General features: G+C 33.0%; 1 pseudogene; it reads left to right on the top strand.

The window, feature by feature from the left end:
- The first annotated feature begins 940 nt into the window (after nt 1-940).
- LOC123207775 lies at nt 941-18,113 on the top strand (annotated as a pseudogene).
- The last annotated feature ends 303 nt before the right edge of the window (nt 18,114-18,416 follow it).

The raw sequence follows: 18,416 nt of genomic DNA, 5'->3' as shown, positions 1-18,416 counted from the left end.
AAAGATTTTTTAAAATAGAATGTGGGATTTTGATAGAGGTTCAATTTATTCTATGCCAAGGCTATTTGTAAATTGATGATATACTTAAACCTCTAATTCTTTCTGTTCTCCCGTTCTTTCTCTTATTTTTAATGAACTGTTTAGTTTTTGTTTCAAGGCATGTTGTAGAGTAGATTATAATTGCTAGAACCTTGGGTTTGCAGAACTGTTTTTACTAAATGAAAGTGCCTTAGTAATGAGATTTAGCATATTAGAGCGTGTAAAACTTACCAATGTGACACATATTTGGGATTTGAAAAGAGGAATAAGTTTTGTGGACCATCTAGAGATATTTGTTTAGCATTTTTCAAAGTTAAGAAATATTTGTTTTGTAGTGAAGTTTACAACTTACAGGAAGTGGTTTAGATTTTTTTTTCCACACTTATAGTTGATTAAGTGTTTCCACGCCATTTCATTACTGCTTGTTTTTATTTTCTTTTTTTTTTTAGTTTTTATTTCAAATTATATTAAAGAATAGACTCATTGTCTGCTGTATTTCTGGAATCTTTGGATAATTATAATATATTTTCAACCATGCTTTAGTTGCCTTAAAATTCAAAACTTTAGTCTAACTGAGGAAAAAAGTGGACAATAAGCATCATGATGCTTCATAGATTGATCTTTGGAGCGTCCATAATGTATTTGTTGCTATTCTAGTAATAATTTCTTGATGTGAACATTGCTAAACTTAATGTGATTAAGTTTTTAATGAGTTTGGCGCCAAAAAATACAAGATCTTTACAATATTCTTTTGGTTCTTTGTTTTTGTTACTATCAACTGTAATGGTGAGAAGTTAAGGGTAAGTTCTAGAATGCAGGAAGTTGCCAATAAGTTTTATATAATTCTGTCTTAAAGATTCCAAAGGAACAATCCGAAGGGATTCCTAGGTATTCCCTAGAAATGAAAAAACGTGGAATATTGAGGTATTTTCAGAAGTAGAATTCTCATGATAAGCAAGGAAATAACTTTTCTGGTTAGGTTCTTAGGTGTTCATCTGGTCTATTCTAGTGACTACTTTTTGTGTTGATTCTTTGCTTATCTCTGTATTTATCTTCTTCTGCTTCCTTTTTTTATCCATCAATGTGTTACACAAATGCCTTTCAAGTCATCTGAATCTTATATTTAAAGGTGATGTAAGTGCTATTTCTGTTAAACTGGTACTATTTCATATCTTCCCTACTGAAATGTCATATTGATTTAGTTTTTTTCACATTTCATATTCTATTTTTTGCAGTTACTTGGTTACCTATATCATTCTGATTTTTTAGTTGAAGTTGTTGCTTCTTTAATTAAAATGGAAATTTTGTGAACAGATTACAACCTCTCTTGAGCAAGGTGTTTCAAGGATTTGAGAAATGAGAACTTCCAATCTGCAAAAATTGTCATGTGCATTTATAGAAAATTGTTGATCTCTTGTAAAGAACAAATGTAGTTATTCCTTCTGTAGTTCCTATACTCTTTATATTTTGTGAAATATTGCACTTCAATAGTCACTTTTGCGGATTATTACGGAGACATAATATGTTATGATTTTATTTGTCTGTTTTCGGGATATTCTGATTTGTGTGAAATCTTTTAGGACCTTTGAAGTGAATAAAAACACATAAATACATGTGTGCATACATGCATACGTTATAAATGTCAATGTGATATGAGTGTGTCATTGATGCTTTATCTTGTTCGATAATTCCTTTCAAGTTTAATAGCTAGTCAAATACTGATGTAAAGTTAACAGTCTGTTCAAGCCTATGACTTCCAAGTAATGTGCTGAACATTAAGTGTTGATTTCCCTCCACTTATAGCTTCCTCACCTACCTGCAGTGAACATGAAATTATATCTGTGTTGCCAATTTCCATATCATACTTAATTTATGACCTGATATTTTTACAGGCCTTTGTTTGCTTGTAGCTTACTAAGCATTATCCAAACTCTTTTGGATGACAAACACGACGGGATGAAATACAGATTATGGTTGTCTGAACTCTTTTTGACTTTGTAAATAATCAGGTTAGTGCACTTTACTGTTTTCAATATGTTTGTATGTGAAATGTTTAGAAGATATCCTTCATTCAGTGTACCTCAGTTTCACAGTTTGGGCAAGCTCACATGTGCATTGACCTTGTTCATTCTATTGAATTTGACAGAAAGATGGGACTTACATGTTTAACTTAGAATGCTTCATTCCACAACTCTGTCAGTTAGCTCAGAGGTTGGGGAGGATGAAAGGCCCAGAAGTGTACGTGCAGCTGCGCTGCAAGCCCTTTCTGCACTGGTAAATTCCATGTTGCTTCTGTTGTTTTTGAGTTCATTATTACATCTTTCCTTTTCTTGGTTTTCCACGTAAATGTTGGGAAAGAAAATATAATTATCTATATCTTATATGCTGTCATATTGTTTGATTGGTAACAAAATAACTATAAGCCATTCGGTTATGTATTAGCATTAATGAAAATCGATATAGCTTGAATACTATTTAGTTTGAATCAACCAGGTAAGACTGTGGTGTATGCTACTGTTGTTTACTTTTTTGTTTTTTGACAGACTAGAAATTATGTATTTTTTTTTGAATCATGTACATAATTTTTACTCTCTCTCTCTCTCTTGCTTACTTTTTAAAAGCCACCGCACCACCTCCTGCTTGTTGTGGTCGACACTAACCACTCCAAATATCAACTAAGAGGTGATTGTTTATCATAATGCAACCTGAATTGGTGAGAATATCATTGCCTGAATTGTGCCATACTTCTCTTGTCTCATTTTGTTGCAGACCACACTACTTTTCAACAAGTTTCATTTGCTGTAAAATTTAAAATCTAAATTCCGTTCAATTTCTCAGAAATTGACTGGAGCTTTTAGTCAATGTGCCCCACTTTGACAACTGATTTATAATGATGAAATATTTCCGGTTAGGCATTATCTTTAAAGTGTTTGTAGGAGATTCACTCAATTGATCACAAAATATTTAAGTATATTTATAGTTTATCCATTTTATTTGTACCTCCCAGTAATGTCCGAAACTGATATTCATTTTGAAATGTTGCACTTTAAAAGGTGCTTACATGTGTAACAATAACTTAAATATTTGTACTTGCTTATTGGGCTTATACTGGAAAATGAAAATAAAGGTAAAAGGGACCTGACCTTGGTTTTGGTGTTTGAGGTTGGAATTTATAAGTGGATGGTGACCTGAACCATAAACATGGAATGATCTGGAAAACTTCAATTGCTCATATAGAAATTTCATTTTAGCAGTCATAATGAATATATTTCTTCTTTTTTTTTGTCCTTTCACTATTACTAATCTTTTATTAAAAAAAAATTATAATCCTTGAAGGTTTCAATATTTTTTTTTTTTAAATTTTTAATAAATTTCCCTGCAACAAGAAAAGTATGAGATGGAATAGAAGATGTGTTTGGGTCTTAAAATAGCTGAATGCCAAAGGGATTCCCTGTGCGAATTGTGTTTACTGTGGTCAGTCTTGGGAGTTTAAAAGATATAGAAAACAAAAGCAGTGATGGTTATGAAAGTATCCATCCTCCTTATAAGTGTTAAGGGAGTGAGTGGCAATGAGAACATTTGTGTAATTGAATCAGAACTCATCTCAGAGAATGTGTCGTTTAATTTTATGTATTTTGATAGGGAAGTAACTTTTTACGTAGAAGTTACTGATACTTAGTAGTTGCAGATCATTTTTGATCTGGTAGAAAAGACAGTATGAAAGGATAGTATTGCTTGATTTTTAGGTTGCTTGCTATTGGTATGAAGAATATGGTTAGCCCGTTGTTGCCTAGCTGCTGGGATAATCTTGTGAAAGGAGTATTTGGAATAATGCAATATATCTACATTCAGTATCTATAAGTATTTCCCATGTGGTGCCATGTTGACTGGGATAGAGTTGGTTGTGACTGAAGTGGCAATATAAAAATAAAAAAGGAAAACATTATTGAGTAGCTCTTATCATTTTATGTTAAATGGGATATTTTGAAAGCTTAATAAACTAGAAATTTGCATAAAAAAATAGTTTAAACAATTACCTTCTATGTGGAAGCCTAGATGTGGATCCAGAAACATAATGCAACTATTCTAGATGGTTTTTCCTTCGGGGATAGAATGTTCTAATTTTTGCTGGCATGCATTTTCTAAATTTTTGAATGTTCTGCTGGGTTCGGGCTGGAAGATGAACACTTTTTCCACCATATAATCATGCTCTGTGAATGAGGGCCTGTTTCAGTTTTGATCACTGGATCAAGCATACTTTGCATTAATTCAAACATGATGGTCTGGTAGGCACCGGAAGATCCAACAGGATGTGTCACTTGGCCATGTTGAGTGGAATTTGGCCTTGAGAAATATTTGGCTAAAGTGGCTGTGCTTTCTATTAAAATTTCCTTCATACCATTGAAATTATTTAAAACAAAACATATACTGTATGATGAAGTATATTTTAAATTTTTCTAGCCTGATCCAATTAAATTCATGGCTATGCATGCCACTGCAAAATTGTATACTCTGATATGCATATACTTTATTTCATTTCCTTGTTTCTCTCATATGTGAAAATTGGATTTCTCTGTCATCTTTATTTCATAATTTAGTCAGCAGCAGTTATACTATAAGTATTTTTTACATTTAATTTTTTTCTGTTTATTTTTATTATTTATATAATATTATTTATGAAAGTATCGTATTGCAAATGTTATTATTATTTATTATTTTTTGTGTAGGGCAGTTTATGGGTGAACATTCTCATATTTCGGCTGAGTTTGACAATGTAAGCATTTTTAACTTACTGAACTTGTGTTGCTTCTGTTGCTCCTAATCCACCTCTTTATAATTGTCTTAAGGTTTTTGGTTAAGTGACAGGAAATCATTGACTTTCTACATTTCTTTAATTATGAAGGTTTCTAGTAGTGGTTTTCTCTAGTTTTTGATCTAAAGTCAAGGAGTTGATTGATAGTCATTTACATTTTGATTTCTTGAAAATAATTTTTGGTAAGTGCCAATCGGATACTTGTACATTCTTAACCATTGATATACTTTCTTTTATTAGCAAATCTTGCATGCACATTTTCACCTAGAGTTTCTTTTATAAAGCCAAGGAAGAGTAATGGGTTTACACTTACGAGGAGATCATAGACACAGTATTACGCTCAGGTTTATGACTCTCAAGGCTCCAATCACTCCATCTACCATTCCAGCAAATAGATTAATATAGAATTCTGCTGCATGCGTCCTCTACTAGAGACCCACTGATAATGTCCTTAATTGCTGGAGATGGGATACTCAAAGTCAAAGGCACTAGGCAGGACAAAGATGAATAAGATAGAAAAGAAAATGGACTACTTTAAGGATAAAATCTTAATGTTTTAACATCTGCATCTTAATGTTTTTAGTAAACTCCAAATAGAATTAGAAATTGATTACTTGCTGAGGCAGATTATGAGTTAGACATTGATGGGTATGATTTGGTTAACACCACCCAAGGATTCTTCAAACACTTTATGCTCTTAATTGTCTGAGCACTATGTCTTTGGGCAAGTTGGTGATGTGTCTACAATAGGCTTTAAGTTGCAGATTTTCAACACATTAACACTCTTAATTTGTCTGACCATTATGTCTTTGGGCAAGTTGGTGAAGGTGTATTAATTAGCCTCCTCTATAGGTTTGCTGGCAAATATTAAAGCATACCAACTGAAAGATTTCTTGAGCGGTTTATCACCTTTGCAGACGCTGCCAAGTGCAATTCTTTAATTCTGTAAAGATTTGTCCAAATACATATCTGGTCAACAGGTTTCGAGTATCATCTTTGGGATTGTCTTAACTATGTTCTAAGCATTCTGGTTTATAACGATATAACTCATCTATGATTATGTTTGTGTAACCTGAGTTTTTTGCTTCAGAAATGAAGTATTGCACTGACAACTCTTTAAATCTAGACAACGACAAAACTATACATGTATATGTTTGTGCAAATGAATATTAAATATATATGCTTAAACTATGATGGATTTATTTAGTTGTCGGAGATTTATTTTAACTGTGATTAAGCATGGAAGTTCATGAATGTTCCATAGAATTTTTTATTAAACTCTCATTTTAATACTATTTTGTAAGTTAAGATGCACCTCTGAATAGTAGTCTCAGATATTGGTGGTTATGAGTTTTGTGAGTGTCTAAGCTATGAATATTTAATAAAATTTTTGTACTATTAGTATCATCTCATGATTAATCCTTATCCTTTTGCCTTCATATAGAATTTGGAGATGAATATAAAAGATTGGATCATGATTATTATCTTTGTTGACTTTCTTCAAACTCTTAATATCTTTATATAGGTTGTTTCTGTTGGTTTTGGAAAACTATGGATGTCCTAGGAAAATATGGAGAACCCTGCCGAGCACAGGTGTGTAGAAGAAGTGTGCGAAATTGAGGGCTCATGTTGGTCCTTCACCAGATGCCTTGACAAAGGTTCCTTCTATGAGTATAATCATCAATGACAAAGGCGAAATAATTGTGACAGAGTAATCTCTTGGCCTGAAACTTTTTGCATTCTTTTATACATCACAAACCAATTGTTTTATTTCTTAAAAGGTTTTTCCTCCTCCACAGGGAAGATGCCCAGAATCCCTGCTTTTGGTCTAGGGTTTGCCTGCTTTACATGGCTAAGCTAGCAATGGAGGCTTCAACCATTCGGCGATATTCTGGAGTCTTTGTTCCGTTACTTTGATTGCGAAAATTTATGGTCTCTTGATAATGGTTTTGCCTTCTTGGTGTTGAAGGTTTTGCAGAGTTTAATGGATAATACTGGTACTTGTGTATATTTAACTTTCCTTAAGCATCTCTTTGATCTATTTTGTTTCTTGGTCATAATGCTGCTTGTTGAATCTTCTTTGTGCAGTTAGTTATAATCTAATGCATGAGATTGATCCACATTCTCTACTTCTGTGTTGCTGGGGCAAAATACTCACTTTTTGCTCTCCACATTGATTAAGCATCTTGATCATAAAAATGTTCTTAAGCTAACCAAACATGCAACTTGACATTGTTAGTGTCACCACACTTCTTGCTGAACAAACAAATGTTGAGCCTTCTGTAGCAATAATTGCTTGCGTCAGTGATGTAATGAGGCACTTGCGGAAGAGCATACACTGTTCACTTGTTGATGAAACTCTGGAGATGATATAAAAAGATGGAACAAAAACTTTAGAGAAGCAGTGGATAAGTGCCTTGTACAGTTGTCAGATAAGGTGATACTTATGCCATATAGTTTCTAAATTTGTGCTGAAGTCTCATGGATTTTAAAAATGTTTTTAGGACAATTTTTTCTTTAATTTTGGCTGTTGTAAAGTTTATGTGTAATTATTTTCTGCTTAATTGTTTAAACAAATGAAACAACTGAGCTTTTATTGGTGCGGATAGATTGGAGATGCGGGCCCTATTCTTGATGTTATGGCTGTGTTGTTAGAGAATATCTCAACAATCACAGTTATAGCCAGAAACACAATTGCTACTGTATATCGAGCAGCTCAAATTGTGGCATCTATGCCAAATTTTATCGTACAGAAATAAGGCAAGAGTGACACTTTTGTGTGTTTGGTTAGTTTCATAATTCTCTTTTGTTTGATTATTGTGTAGTTCGGCAGTTGATCAATCTTCTTTTCTTGCAGGATTCCCAGAGGCTTTATTTCATCAGTTACTCCTGCTATGGTCCATCCAGACCATGAAACTAGGGTTGGAGCCCACCAGATATTTTCTGTTGTTCTTGTGCCTTCTTCGGTTCATCCATCCACAGATATTCTCAGCGAAGAGGGCAATGGATCTTCAGGCACTCACCAGAACTGTCTCTGTCTTTTCTTCTTCAGCTGCCCTTTTTGACAAGCTAAAAGGGATAAATCTTTGATGAGGAAATCCATATCAGACAAGAAGGATAATGTTGTTAAGGGGGACAACCTAGAAACAATAATAATGGAGTGCTTAAACGATTGAAGTCATCTTATAGTCGATATTATAGTGTGAAAAATCCCCCTCTATTTGCAACTGATGAAAATTTTGAGAATAATCCATAAAAGACCAAGTTGATGTGCTTAGTCGATTGAAGTCATCTTATAATCGAGTTTATAGCGTGAAAAATCCCCCTCTATCAACCACCGAAGGAAATTCCGAGAATAATTCCAAAAAAGACCAAGTAAGTTTAGGCAATGTAGTCAATATCTCAAACTTTTTTTTCTCAAAAATATGTTTCTTGTATAGTTATTTCCTCATGTGATCTACTTTACACTGCATTAATTATCATCTGACATTCATTTAGATTAAGGTTGAGTCCAACTTTTGTATCTCGTGTACCTTGAAACCTGTTTTGATGGGTGATCTGAGTTAGGTACTCAAGTCATATTACCTACTTGTCTGAGCAATATTTGATCTTGTGTGAGGTGAGCTTTACTATATCATACCTCAACTGCAATGACTTTTGTCCATAGGATTGGGCTCAGTTCTGAAGTCTAAGTTCTATAATCAATGGTCTTAGTTTAAAATTGAGAGTTCATATATTAGATTGATTAGGATCTAGGCTATTTTTACATGTACGCTTTACCGGGCATGACAATTAGTTAGTTTTCTGGTGTGTTCCTTAAGTCCTGTAAGATTGAATTTCTGAACAATCGACTTTATAAGCATTTATTAACACTTAGTGTTATTATGATTACTTACTGGTTTTTTGTGACTCTTTCTGGTTTGCCTCAGGATAGTAAGTCTCTAAGGTTGAGTAACCGCCAGATTACACTCCTGCTTTCATCAATTTGGGCACAGTCTCTCTCTCCTGCAAATTCACCTGAAAACTTTCAAGCAATTTCACATTATACAGCCTTGTTATGCTTTTCTCTACAGTCAAGGTAATTGTTGCATTGACTTTATATGGTTGCATCCCCTTTTCTATAAGTTGGTGATGCTATTTTTGGAGGTTCATTTCTCAGATGTTTCTCTTGCATCCATACATCTCCCAACGCTTTAAATCAAATTTTATACCGTTATATGTTTCTGTCATTTAATTCAGTCTTTAAACTACAATCAGGAAGATTAGAGCCAGCCGCATATAGCCATCCATACATCTCCTAACACAAAACAATATTAACAGCAAGAGCTGTTCAGTCTTTAAACTACAATCAAGGAGGATTAGAGCCAGCCACATATAGCCATCCATACATCTCCTAACACAAAACAATATTAACAGCAAAGAGCTGTTAACTCCTCTCAAAGACCGTAGCCTCCTAATTAGTTACCCAAATAACAAAATTCTCTTCCTCATTCCAATCAACTTTGTTTATTCTAACCATATCTAATTTTAATTTCAAATATAATCTTAAACAAATAGACTATCCTAATCAAATTTATGATCTTGAAATGAAATATTTTATCCTAATTTCAAATATCTTATTCTAATCTCAAATATCTTAAATATTTTTTTAATTGATTAAAGCTAATATTAATGCTATCATTATTATCTAATCTTAGCATTATTTGTACCTTTGAAAAAACCTTGTGGTCAAGGTGGGACAAAACTGAATTTCATTTTTTTTATTTTTTTAATGCACCCATCTTGATGATTTTTTTTTTGGATCTTTACATTTATTCAACCCAGTTTGAAGAACCCTTTTCATCTTGCTATTATTCAGTTGCCACAATTCAACCTTGGTACATCTCCATGAACATTTTATTTTTTCTTCTTCTTTTTGTTTCACGTTTTCTTCTTCGTTCATAGCTCGTTTTGTCTCTATTACTAATTAAATCAGATCACTTGAGACTCATTTGAATCTATCAATTGAACCATTGAATTGGTTGATTTCACCCTTGGTCATCGTATTTGACCAATTAAATCCTAGGTTTTGTTGATGGCTTTTCTTATTTCATTGTCAACAAAATAACTTCATTGGAAGTAATAGTCTTTTTTTTTTTTTTATAAGAATTTATTGTCTTGACCAAATAAATTCTTTCATCCTTTGTTGTTTGTCGTCTATGATCAAAATGACGACAATCCCCATTTTGTCTAAAATTATGAAAATTCATTTATAATTCGAATAAATTTAGAGGCCAGGTTGATTGATTCGTTTTAAATTTAAACTGATTTTATATAGTTTTTTTTCTATTTCTTTTATGTCATAGGGTTAAAACCAAAAAAAATTTCTTGTTTTTCAAAAAGTTTCCTTATGTTTTCGAAAAAAACCCTTTCGTAAAAGTATTTTAACAATGTTTTCAGTGTCGTTATATTCTTTTTTATCCATCAATAAGACATCTTATGACTTGTATTTCAATACTTAAGTTTTTCTTTGCTTTCACAATGGAGACAAATTTCATTCTCCCCCATCGCTTAAGCTTCTAGTTGTATTAGTTGTCTGACCTTCCTCCATTGTCCACCCTCATCTTGTATGATAATTGTAATGCTTTGATACTAATTTTTTATATAGAGTTAGCACAAATATTAGAAATATTAAATCAAAAACCGTAACCTCCCATGCTATTAGAATACTCAAATAATAATATTCAATCAGATTTATTTATTCTAATAATATCTTAATTTTCAATTCAAATATTATTAACATTATTCTAATCAAATATATTATCCCAAAATATATATTATACTAATATAAAATATTTTATCTTAATTTAAAAAATCTTATCATAATCTTTATTATTTTATCCTCATCAAATATTATTCAAATTAAATATTTTCTTAATAATAATAATTATTATAATTAAAGAAATACTAATAATAATATTCGAATCAATTATTATAATCATCATCATTAAGTACTCCTTACACGTTCAAATAAACCTTGTGAGTTTTACTGTTTTCACAAATTTTAGGCACTTTCAAGGGACGTAGTGAGTTGTTTAGTGATCTGGTCGGATTCCTTTTCCTAAACTTACTTCCTTGTAATGTCAATTATCATTGCCACATCTTTGATTGCTTTCCTAGGAACCCATAAAACACCTGACCATAGGTTTTATAGTAGGGGGAAAGTTGGGCTTTTTATTTTTCCTACATTTTAATTGAAACTTTTGGAGCACACACTTCTATTTACTGATAATTTTTCTAGTTTGTTGGGATTTCTTCGTTGTATGCCTTGAATCTTGTTTCCGTTTTCAATAGAGAGAAATGTGTCTATCCTCTGAAGTGTCGAGTTTAAATACTATTGCTGGACTCTTTTCTCTTTGCTTCAAGTTTTTGGGAGAAATTGTTTATCCCTACTGACATTAAAAATAATGAACCCATAACTATGTGGGTTTGTGCTTGGATCCTCAGTTTTATTGTTTGCGTTATATATGTGATAAACCCATTAATTCAATTTGGAATTGCACATGTTTCTTAGTGGAGTTTTAAACACTATAGCTAGGTATGTATTCGATTTGGGTCAAGCCCGAACAAGGCTTTGTCAGACTGATAAGCTGTGGCTTGAACTTAGGTAAAAGATAGTTTTACTTTAGATTCAATTTAACTTGGCCAAAACTTGAATGCTCATACGAGTTCGAATTTAGCTCATTTTATGAAAACAAGCCCAACCCTTGGCTCAAACTTGGCTTGTTTGATCCGAGCTTGAGCATCTTGGATTGAATCTAGCCCATCAGTTTGTATTATTGTGGTTAATGGCTTTTCAATGCATGAACTTGTTGGCTTTGTACACCTTTTAAGTGTTATCCTCAAAACTTTTGTTGCTCCATCCCTGTAGGCATTGCTAATTCACCATTGTGCAACATTATTTTAAATAGATATCATGTATGAATTTTGATTTTACAGATTTATGAGAAGAACTTACTACATTTCTGAGGAATTGTGCTCATTCTACTGATAATATGTTGTTATAGTTAATTATTGTCTAAAATTTAGAGTTGACTTTTATTTTCAATTTTCTCTTGAGGGTTTATTTTTGTTTGATTTGTCTAACAGAACTCTGGTCATGAGGCTCTGATTCGAAGTTTTCAGCTAGCACTTTCCTTACGAAAGATCTCTCTCACTGAAGGAGGTAAGCACTCAAAGTTGTGGTTAAAATAGCAAACAGGCTTTAGGTGGGTGGATTAGGGTTTAGTTTCTACAATATTTATATATGCACTAAGTACATATTGTTTTTTTGCACATAATGACTACAAATAATTTTTCTTAAAAATAAATATTATATATCTAAAAACCAGTGAGAATGCAATATACCTTAATTTATCAGAAGAATTATTTATTGTTTAGAAAATGGTTTGCATTCTTGTATATGGCTATATCTTATTGAAAATAAAATAAATTTTTCAAAAATCTTGGACATTCTAAATAAAGAAATTGAATCTAAATAAACTTATTTCAATGTGCTAATAAATTAGAGCATATGTATGCATTTTGTGGGGGAACTGAACTCCAATCATGATCATGGGTTGCTTCATTCAATAATTAGCAAACTCTTTATTTGGATTGAAAACCTAATGAAAAGAAGCATAAAAGAAAGTGAACAAAATTATCACTCTAGGAAAAGAAATTATCAATCTATGCTATTACGAATCAAAATTAGAAAAATAGGGTTATTGCTTGTGATGGGCCCCCAGGCATAGTAATTTAAGATATTAAGATCTGATTTGGAATATTAAATTTAATTGCAAATATTATTAGTTATATATTATCAATTAGAAATATTAGTTTAAACAATTAAGAATATTAGTTTATTATGAATTAGTATTTAAGTTAAATAATGTTATCGATTAGGATTAGGAGTCCAATCAAAGTTAGATTTTTAATTATATAAGAAAATTATGAATTAGTATTTAAGTTAAATAATGTTATCGATTAGGATTAGGAGTCCAATCAAAGTTAGATTTTTAATTATATAAGAAAATTATCACTCTAAGAAAAGAAATGATCAATCTACATCATTATGAATCAAAATTAGAAAAATAGGGTTATTGCTTGTGATAGGCCCCCGGGTTTAGTAATTTAGCATATTAAGATTTAATTAGGAATATTAAGTTTAATTAGGAATATTATTATTTATATATTATCGATACAATTAGGAAAATTAGTTTATTAGGAATTAGTATTTAAGTTAAATAGCATTATCAATTAGGATTTGGTGTTCAATCAGAGTTAGATTTTTAATTATATAATAGTAGGGTTTTGGGAGGATTAAGAGAGCTTTTCAATGATCAATTTCTACGAAGCCTTGTATTCCTTGAGGTGGAGTACCATGAGAGTCTCTAGACATAGTGCCGGAGATTTTAGTTCTTTTTTTTACTTATAATCTCCATCCTTCTTTCACTAAATATTCAATTCAACATCTATAAATTCCATTTATTTTAATTTAATTCAAGAATTTCAATCCGAGGCTACAACAATTGGTATTAGAGCCTTGTTTCAAGCCTATTGTTAATACAAGATGGAAAGGGTAGAAGCTGTGGAAAAAGAAATCAAAGAGTTGAAAGAGTAGTTCTAAAAGGTAGAGGAGAAACTCTTGGAATTTCAATTCTAAACATTGGAAGAGAAATTCTCGGAGATTACGGTGATAAAAGACATGTTGGCTGCAATGGGAGGAAAACAAGCCATGGTGGGAAAACAAACTACACCCGATTCAAAATCACCACCCTACAGGAACCAATCATCAATCATAATCCAATACAAATCAAACCACCCACAACCTGCCTGCACAACAACCCCTAGTCAATTTCACAATCAATTCCACCCACAAGCCTCACCAAACTTTCAATCAACCACACAATCTACCCCTTAATCAAACAACGGGCCTGAATTCATCAGCCGCTAGAACCTAGGGCTGGATTTGAGCCGAGCCAGCTCTAGTTCGAGCTCGGCTCGGCTCGGTTCTAGCCCGAAATGAGCCGGGCTCTGCTCGGCTCGATCGAGCTCGAGATGGCTCGGGTTGGCTCGGTTGATTTTTTTTTTAAATTTTTTATACAAAACGGCGTCGTTTTGATTTATATATATATAAAACGATACCGTTTTGATATGAAAAACGAGCCGAGCCGAGCTGTAAACGGGCCGAGCCGAAAACGAACCGAACTCGAGCCGGCCATAAAAAAACCGAACCGAGCCCGAGCTGGCTGCGAGCAGAGCTCGGCTCGGCTCGAATCCAGCCCTACTAGAACCTCCAATTTTACTGCACCTGTGTAAAATTGGTTGCCTGCCCAGTCATAAAAAGTTGTCCAACAAATCACTCTTGTTGACACACCAGGAGACTTAAATCAGGCACAACGGTCCAACAGTTTCAACTCCACCTCATCATCCACCCGCCAGACCTCATACATTTTGAAACCTTAGATTTTATGCCCACAAAGCTCAATTAAACAAATTATTCACACAACCACCCAAGTTAGATCCTCAAGTCTATTTGCAGAATTTTCAATTCAACAATTCATCCACGCAACAACCCGTAACCATGCATCAATTTCATCCCCACAATCAATTTCCCCAATTCAATTCCATCCCAAAACAACCTACCTATTCTGCCACTTGCAAATTCCCACATGTGACAGGTTACATTTTGGATAGGGGGTTTTCTTAATATGATAATATTTCCTTTATATGGATTCTCTCTATAAAAAATGGAAGAGGTGATATGAGAAGACTTCAGTGAAATTAAGGTGTAACCAATTTTCATATTTTAGCTTTGGGAACAAGGTTGTTGTTACGAGAGAGGAATAGTTAGGCCCCTAGGTTTAGTGATTTAGGATATTAAGATTTAATTAGGAATATTGTTAGTAATATATTATCAATTAATAACATTAGTTTTTTAGAAATTAGTATAAAAGTTAAATAATGTTACAAATAGAGTTAGGTTTTTAATTATATGAATTGGAGGGTTTTTAAGAGAGCTTTGTGATAATCAATTTCATTGTAGAGTTGTATTTTGGGAAGTGGAGCACCAGCGGAGTCTCTAGATGAAGCGTCGAAGATTTGAGTATTTTTATAATTGTACCTTCAATAAAAAATACTTAATTCAATATCTACAAATTCCATCTAGTTTATTTTGATTCAAGAATTTCAATCCAGGGTTGCAACAACTTCTTACTGTGTCTTTGGTGAACTTAAGTTTCGAATCAATGTATTGGTAGTAGATACTTGGTACTTGGTTGTGCTATCAGTGTTCAACTGTGCTTTAGGAATGTCTAATATGCAGATAGTACATGAAATAAGTTTGGCCAAGGTTCTATGTTTGCAGCATTGTGATTGAATCCTTACCATTCATACAATCATGTATTAGCTCTCTTTGCTTTAAGAAATTAAAGGACTTATTTTGCAGGCCATTAAGACAACTATTTATAATCTAGCAATCGGAGTTTTATGAATGCAAATGCTCGTATTTTCTGTGCTTTCATATTCTTTAAATTGTCTATGGTGCAAATAGAATACAACTATAAACTCTGGTTAACTGCAGACAATGTTAAGGCAAAATTTTCTCAAGAAGAAATGAAGGAAGCCAAAGCTGATAGAATATTCAAGAACTCAATGCATATAAAAAATTTTGGATGTTTTAAGGTTCATGTTTATATGTTTTAAGATATAGATATATTCAAAAGTAGTTTGGCAAAAATAGCTAGTGCTTGAATTGTATTTTACCATTTATCACTTAGATAGTAATAAACTGAATAATGATCTATTTTATTGAGATATTAACGCTTAATCTCAAACCCAACGTCCACTATTATTACAGGGTCATTCCCACCATCATGTCGCAGGTCCCTCTTCACCTTGGCAACTTCTATGATTCTCTTTTCATCAAAAGCTTTTAATATTCTTCCTCTTGTTCAGTCTTCTAGAGTGACACTTACAGAAAAAAATGTAAGTGGCTATTGTTGATGAACTGTAATTGACCTGCATTTATTTTGTATTTAAGTTATTATGTTTACCATGAGAACTTATCATTACTGTTTATGCATGTGATAGAGTGCATAAAACTATGAACGTATTGTACCAGAAGGCAGTCCTTTTTTTTTTTCTGGGTCTGACAGATCCAGTAGCTTTCCAAGCATGAGAGCTAGCATGCCTGGTTTTCTTTTGTTCTGAAGTTGATAAATTATGCAAGATCTCAGTGACTTCTTTTTACCATCTCTGTGTGCTTAAATCAGGTGGATCCCTTTCTATGCTTGGTTGGAGATCACAAGTTACAGGTTATTAAGAAGGAAACTGACCACCCGAAAATTATATTTGGGTCAAAAGAAGATGATAAATTGGCTTTGAAATTCCTCTCTGAAATAGATATCACACAGGACCAAACACAGGAAAGCTTTGCTTCTGAGATTGTTAATAGCTTGGAAAACTTGTCTGAGGTACTTTTATGTGAACCCTATAACCATTTTAATATGCTTTCTGTTATGATTATAAATTGTAATGTATTCACTAAAAATTATTGATATCTTTTTGCAGTCTGAATTGCACTCCATAAAAGAGCAACTACTTAATGAATTCTTACCAGATGACATATGTCCACTGGGAGCACAGTTCATGGATACTCCAAACAAAGTATATCTTATTGATCCAAATCATAGTACATCTCTGAAGGAGGTAATTATTTAAATATATTCCACAACTTACACTTTATGCTTGGGACTCAAATAATCTGAATTGTTTGGTGCAGACTGCTCTTCTCTTTTCAATAGACGATGAAAGTTTTACAGATCCACGCGAAAGTCAAGCAAAAGTCAATTCAGATTTGGCCGTGGGAATGCCCAACCTGTTGACTGTCGATCAAATTCTAGAATCAGTATGCTATTCACATTTTACTCTTTTACTGCTTAAAATATTTTCTTTCTTTTCTTTTTCCGGTCTAAAGTCTATAACAAGTACAACAGGCCCTGGTTGATTTATTTTAAAAATCAGTTTCTTATTACACTATTCTTTCTTGCATGAAGATGCTACGCACATTGGCACAAAATTGGATTTATAGATCTAGAATCTGCATGAAACTTATTAATTACATTATTAAAAAGAAGGAAGCAACAGATAATTTTCTTCATAATTTTTGTCCACAGGTATTGGAGACGACGCATGAAGTTGGGAGAATTTCGGTCTCCACTGGACCTGACATAACTTACAAGGAAATGGCTGGTCACTGTGAGGCACTCCTCTTGGGAAAGCAGCAGAAGATGTCTCATTTGATGATTGCTCAATTGAGGCAAGAAAGTTTGATTCACGTCCCAGTTCAAAACCATGCAGTTGAGGCTAAAACTGTGACCTTTCCTTCACATGTTGATGTTGGTTCCTATGGGGTACTTCCCTGCTCTTTTACACTTCATTTTCCACATATATGCAAATAAAAGTATACACACAAAAATTTACTTTTATTAAGGAGCAAACTTCTGAGTTACACTAACTGGTTGCTCAGTTAAATGAACTCTTGAAGATTGTTGTGAATGATGCTTAACCCCTTCATTCTTTAAATATTAATAAACTTTGCAGGCTGGCAATCCATTCCTCGATGAGAATCTCACAGCCAATTGGAACACATCATCAGCCAGTTCTGTTCCAATGCAATGCGCAGCTGAGTACCAGCATAATCCTCAAATTTTCAGACTGCCGGCATCAAGTCCATATGATAACTTCCTAAAAGCCGCGGGTTGTTAACCCTACTCAAGTATAGAAAAATGCTTCTATTTGAGGTAGACAAGAAACTATCAATGCTTGGTTGAGTTGTCACTGAAATGCTTGGAGGTCTCAAAGCTGCAAAATCCACATTATTTCTTGTTGATTCTGAAAGCTTTTGATCTTCCCGGTGAGTAGAATACACTGTTACTCTACACTAGGATTTGCGGGAAGAATCATTGTTGCAAATCTAGATTGGTGAGTTTGTTACTTCCAAATCATTTTTCCAAAGAAAAATGAATTTCTTGCATATGCCGAGTTTGTGGGTAGTCATTTTGTAATTGATCCCTCCCCGGTTTTCTATTTACAACAAATCCTTGAGCCATTTGATGTATAAAGTGTTTATATATTTGTTTATCCATTCCATCATTGTGAATTTGTGATGATGGAGTTGTATGTAAATTTCAGGCTTTTATCATATATGTACTAAATGGATAATAGCGTCCATTATTAATGCGTTTTTTTTTTTTTCTTCAAAAAAGAAAAATTATTGCTGTTGGGTTGAGATTTCTCTTTCGAAAAGTGAATTTAGCAAATAATAATACTAATCTGACAAAGTAAGTATGTCTGGGCTGAGTAATTTGACAGTATCAAATTATTTAACACATCCCCTCAAAAATAGATATTAATTGGAATGACCACAAACAAAATCAACCAATTCTCAAGTACTTAAATCTTTATAACTAGACATACCAAAAGGGGTGGGTTGAGCTGGATTGTGCTTAGGCTAGTCACTTGATGGGTTTAGTGGACCACC

Source organism: Mangifera indica, unplaced genomic scaffold, assembly GCF_011075055.1.
Source record: "Mangifera indica cultivar Alphonso unplaced genomic scaffold, CATAS_Mindica_2.1 Un_0103, whole genome shotgun sequence".
NCBI lineage: Eukaryota > Viridiplantae > Streptophyta > Magnoliopsida > Sapindales > Anacardiaceae > Mangifera > Mangifera indica.
The sequence above is the reverse complement of the archived record's forward strand: the minus strand, read 5'-3'. Positions and strand labels throughout refer to the sequence as shown.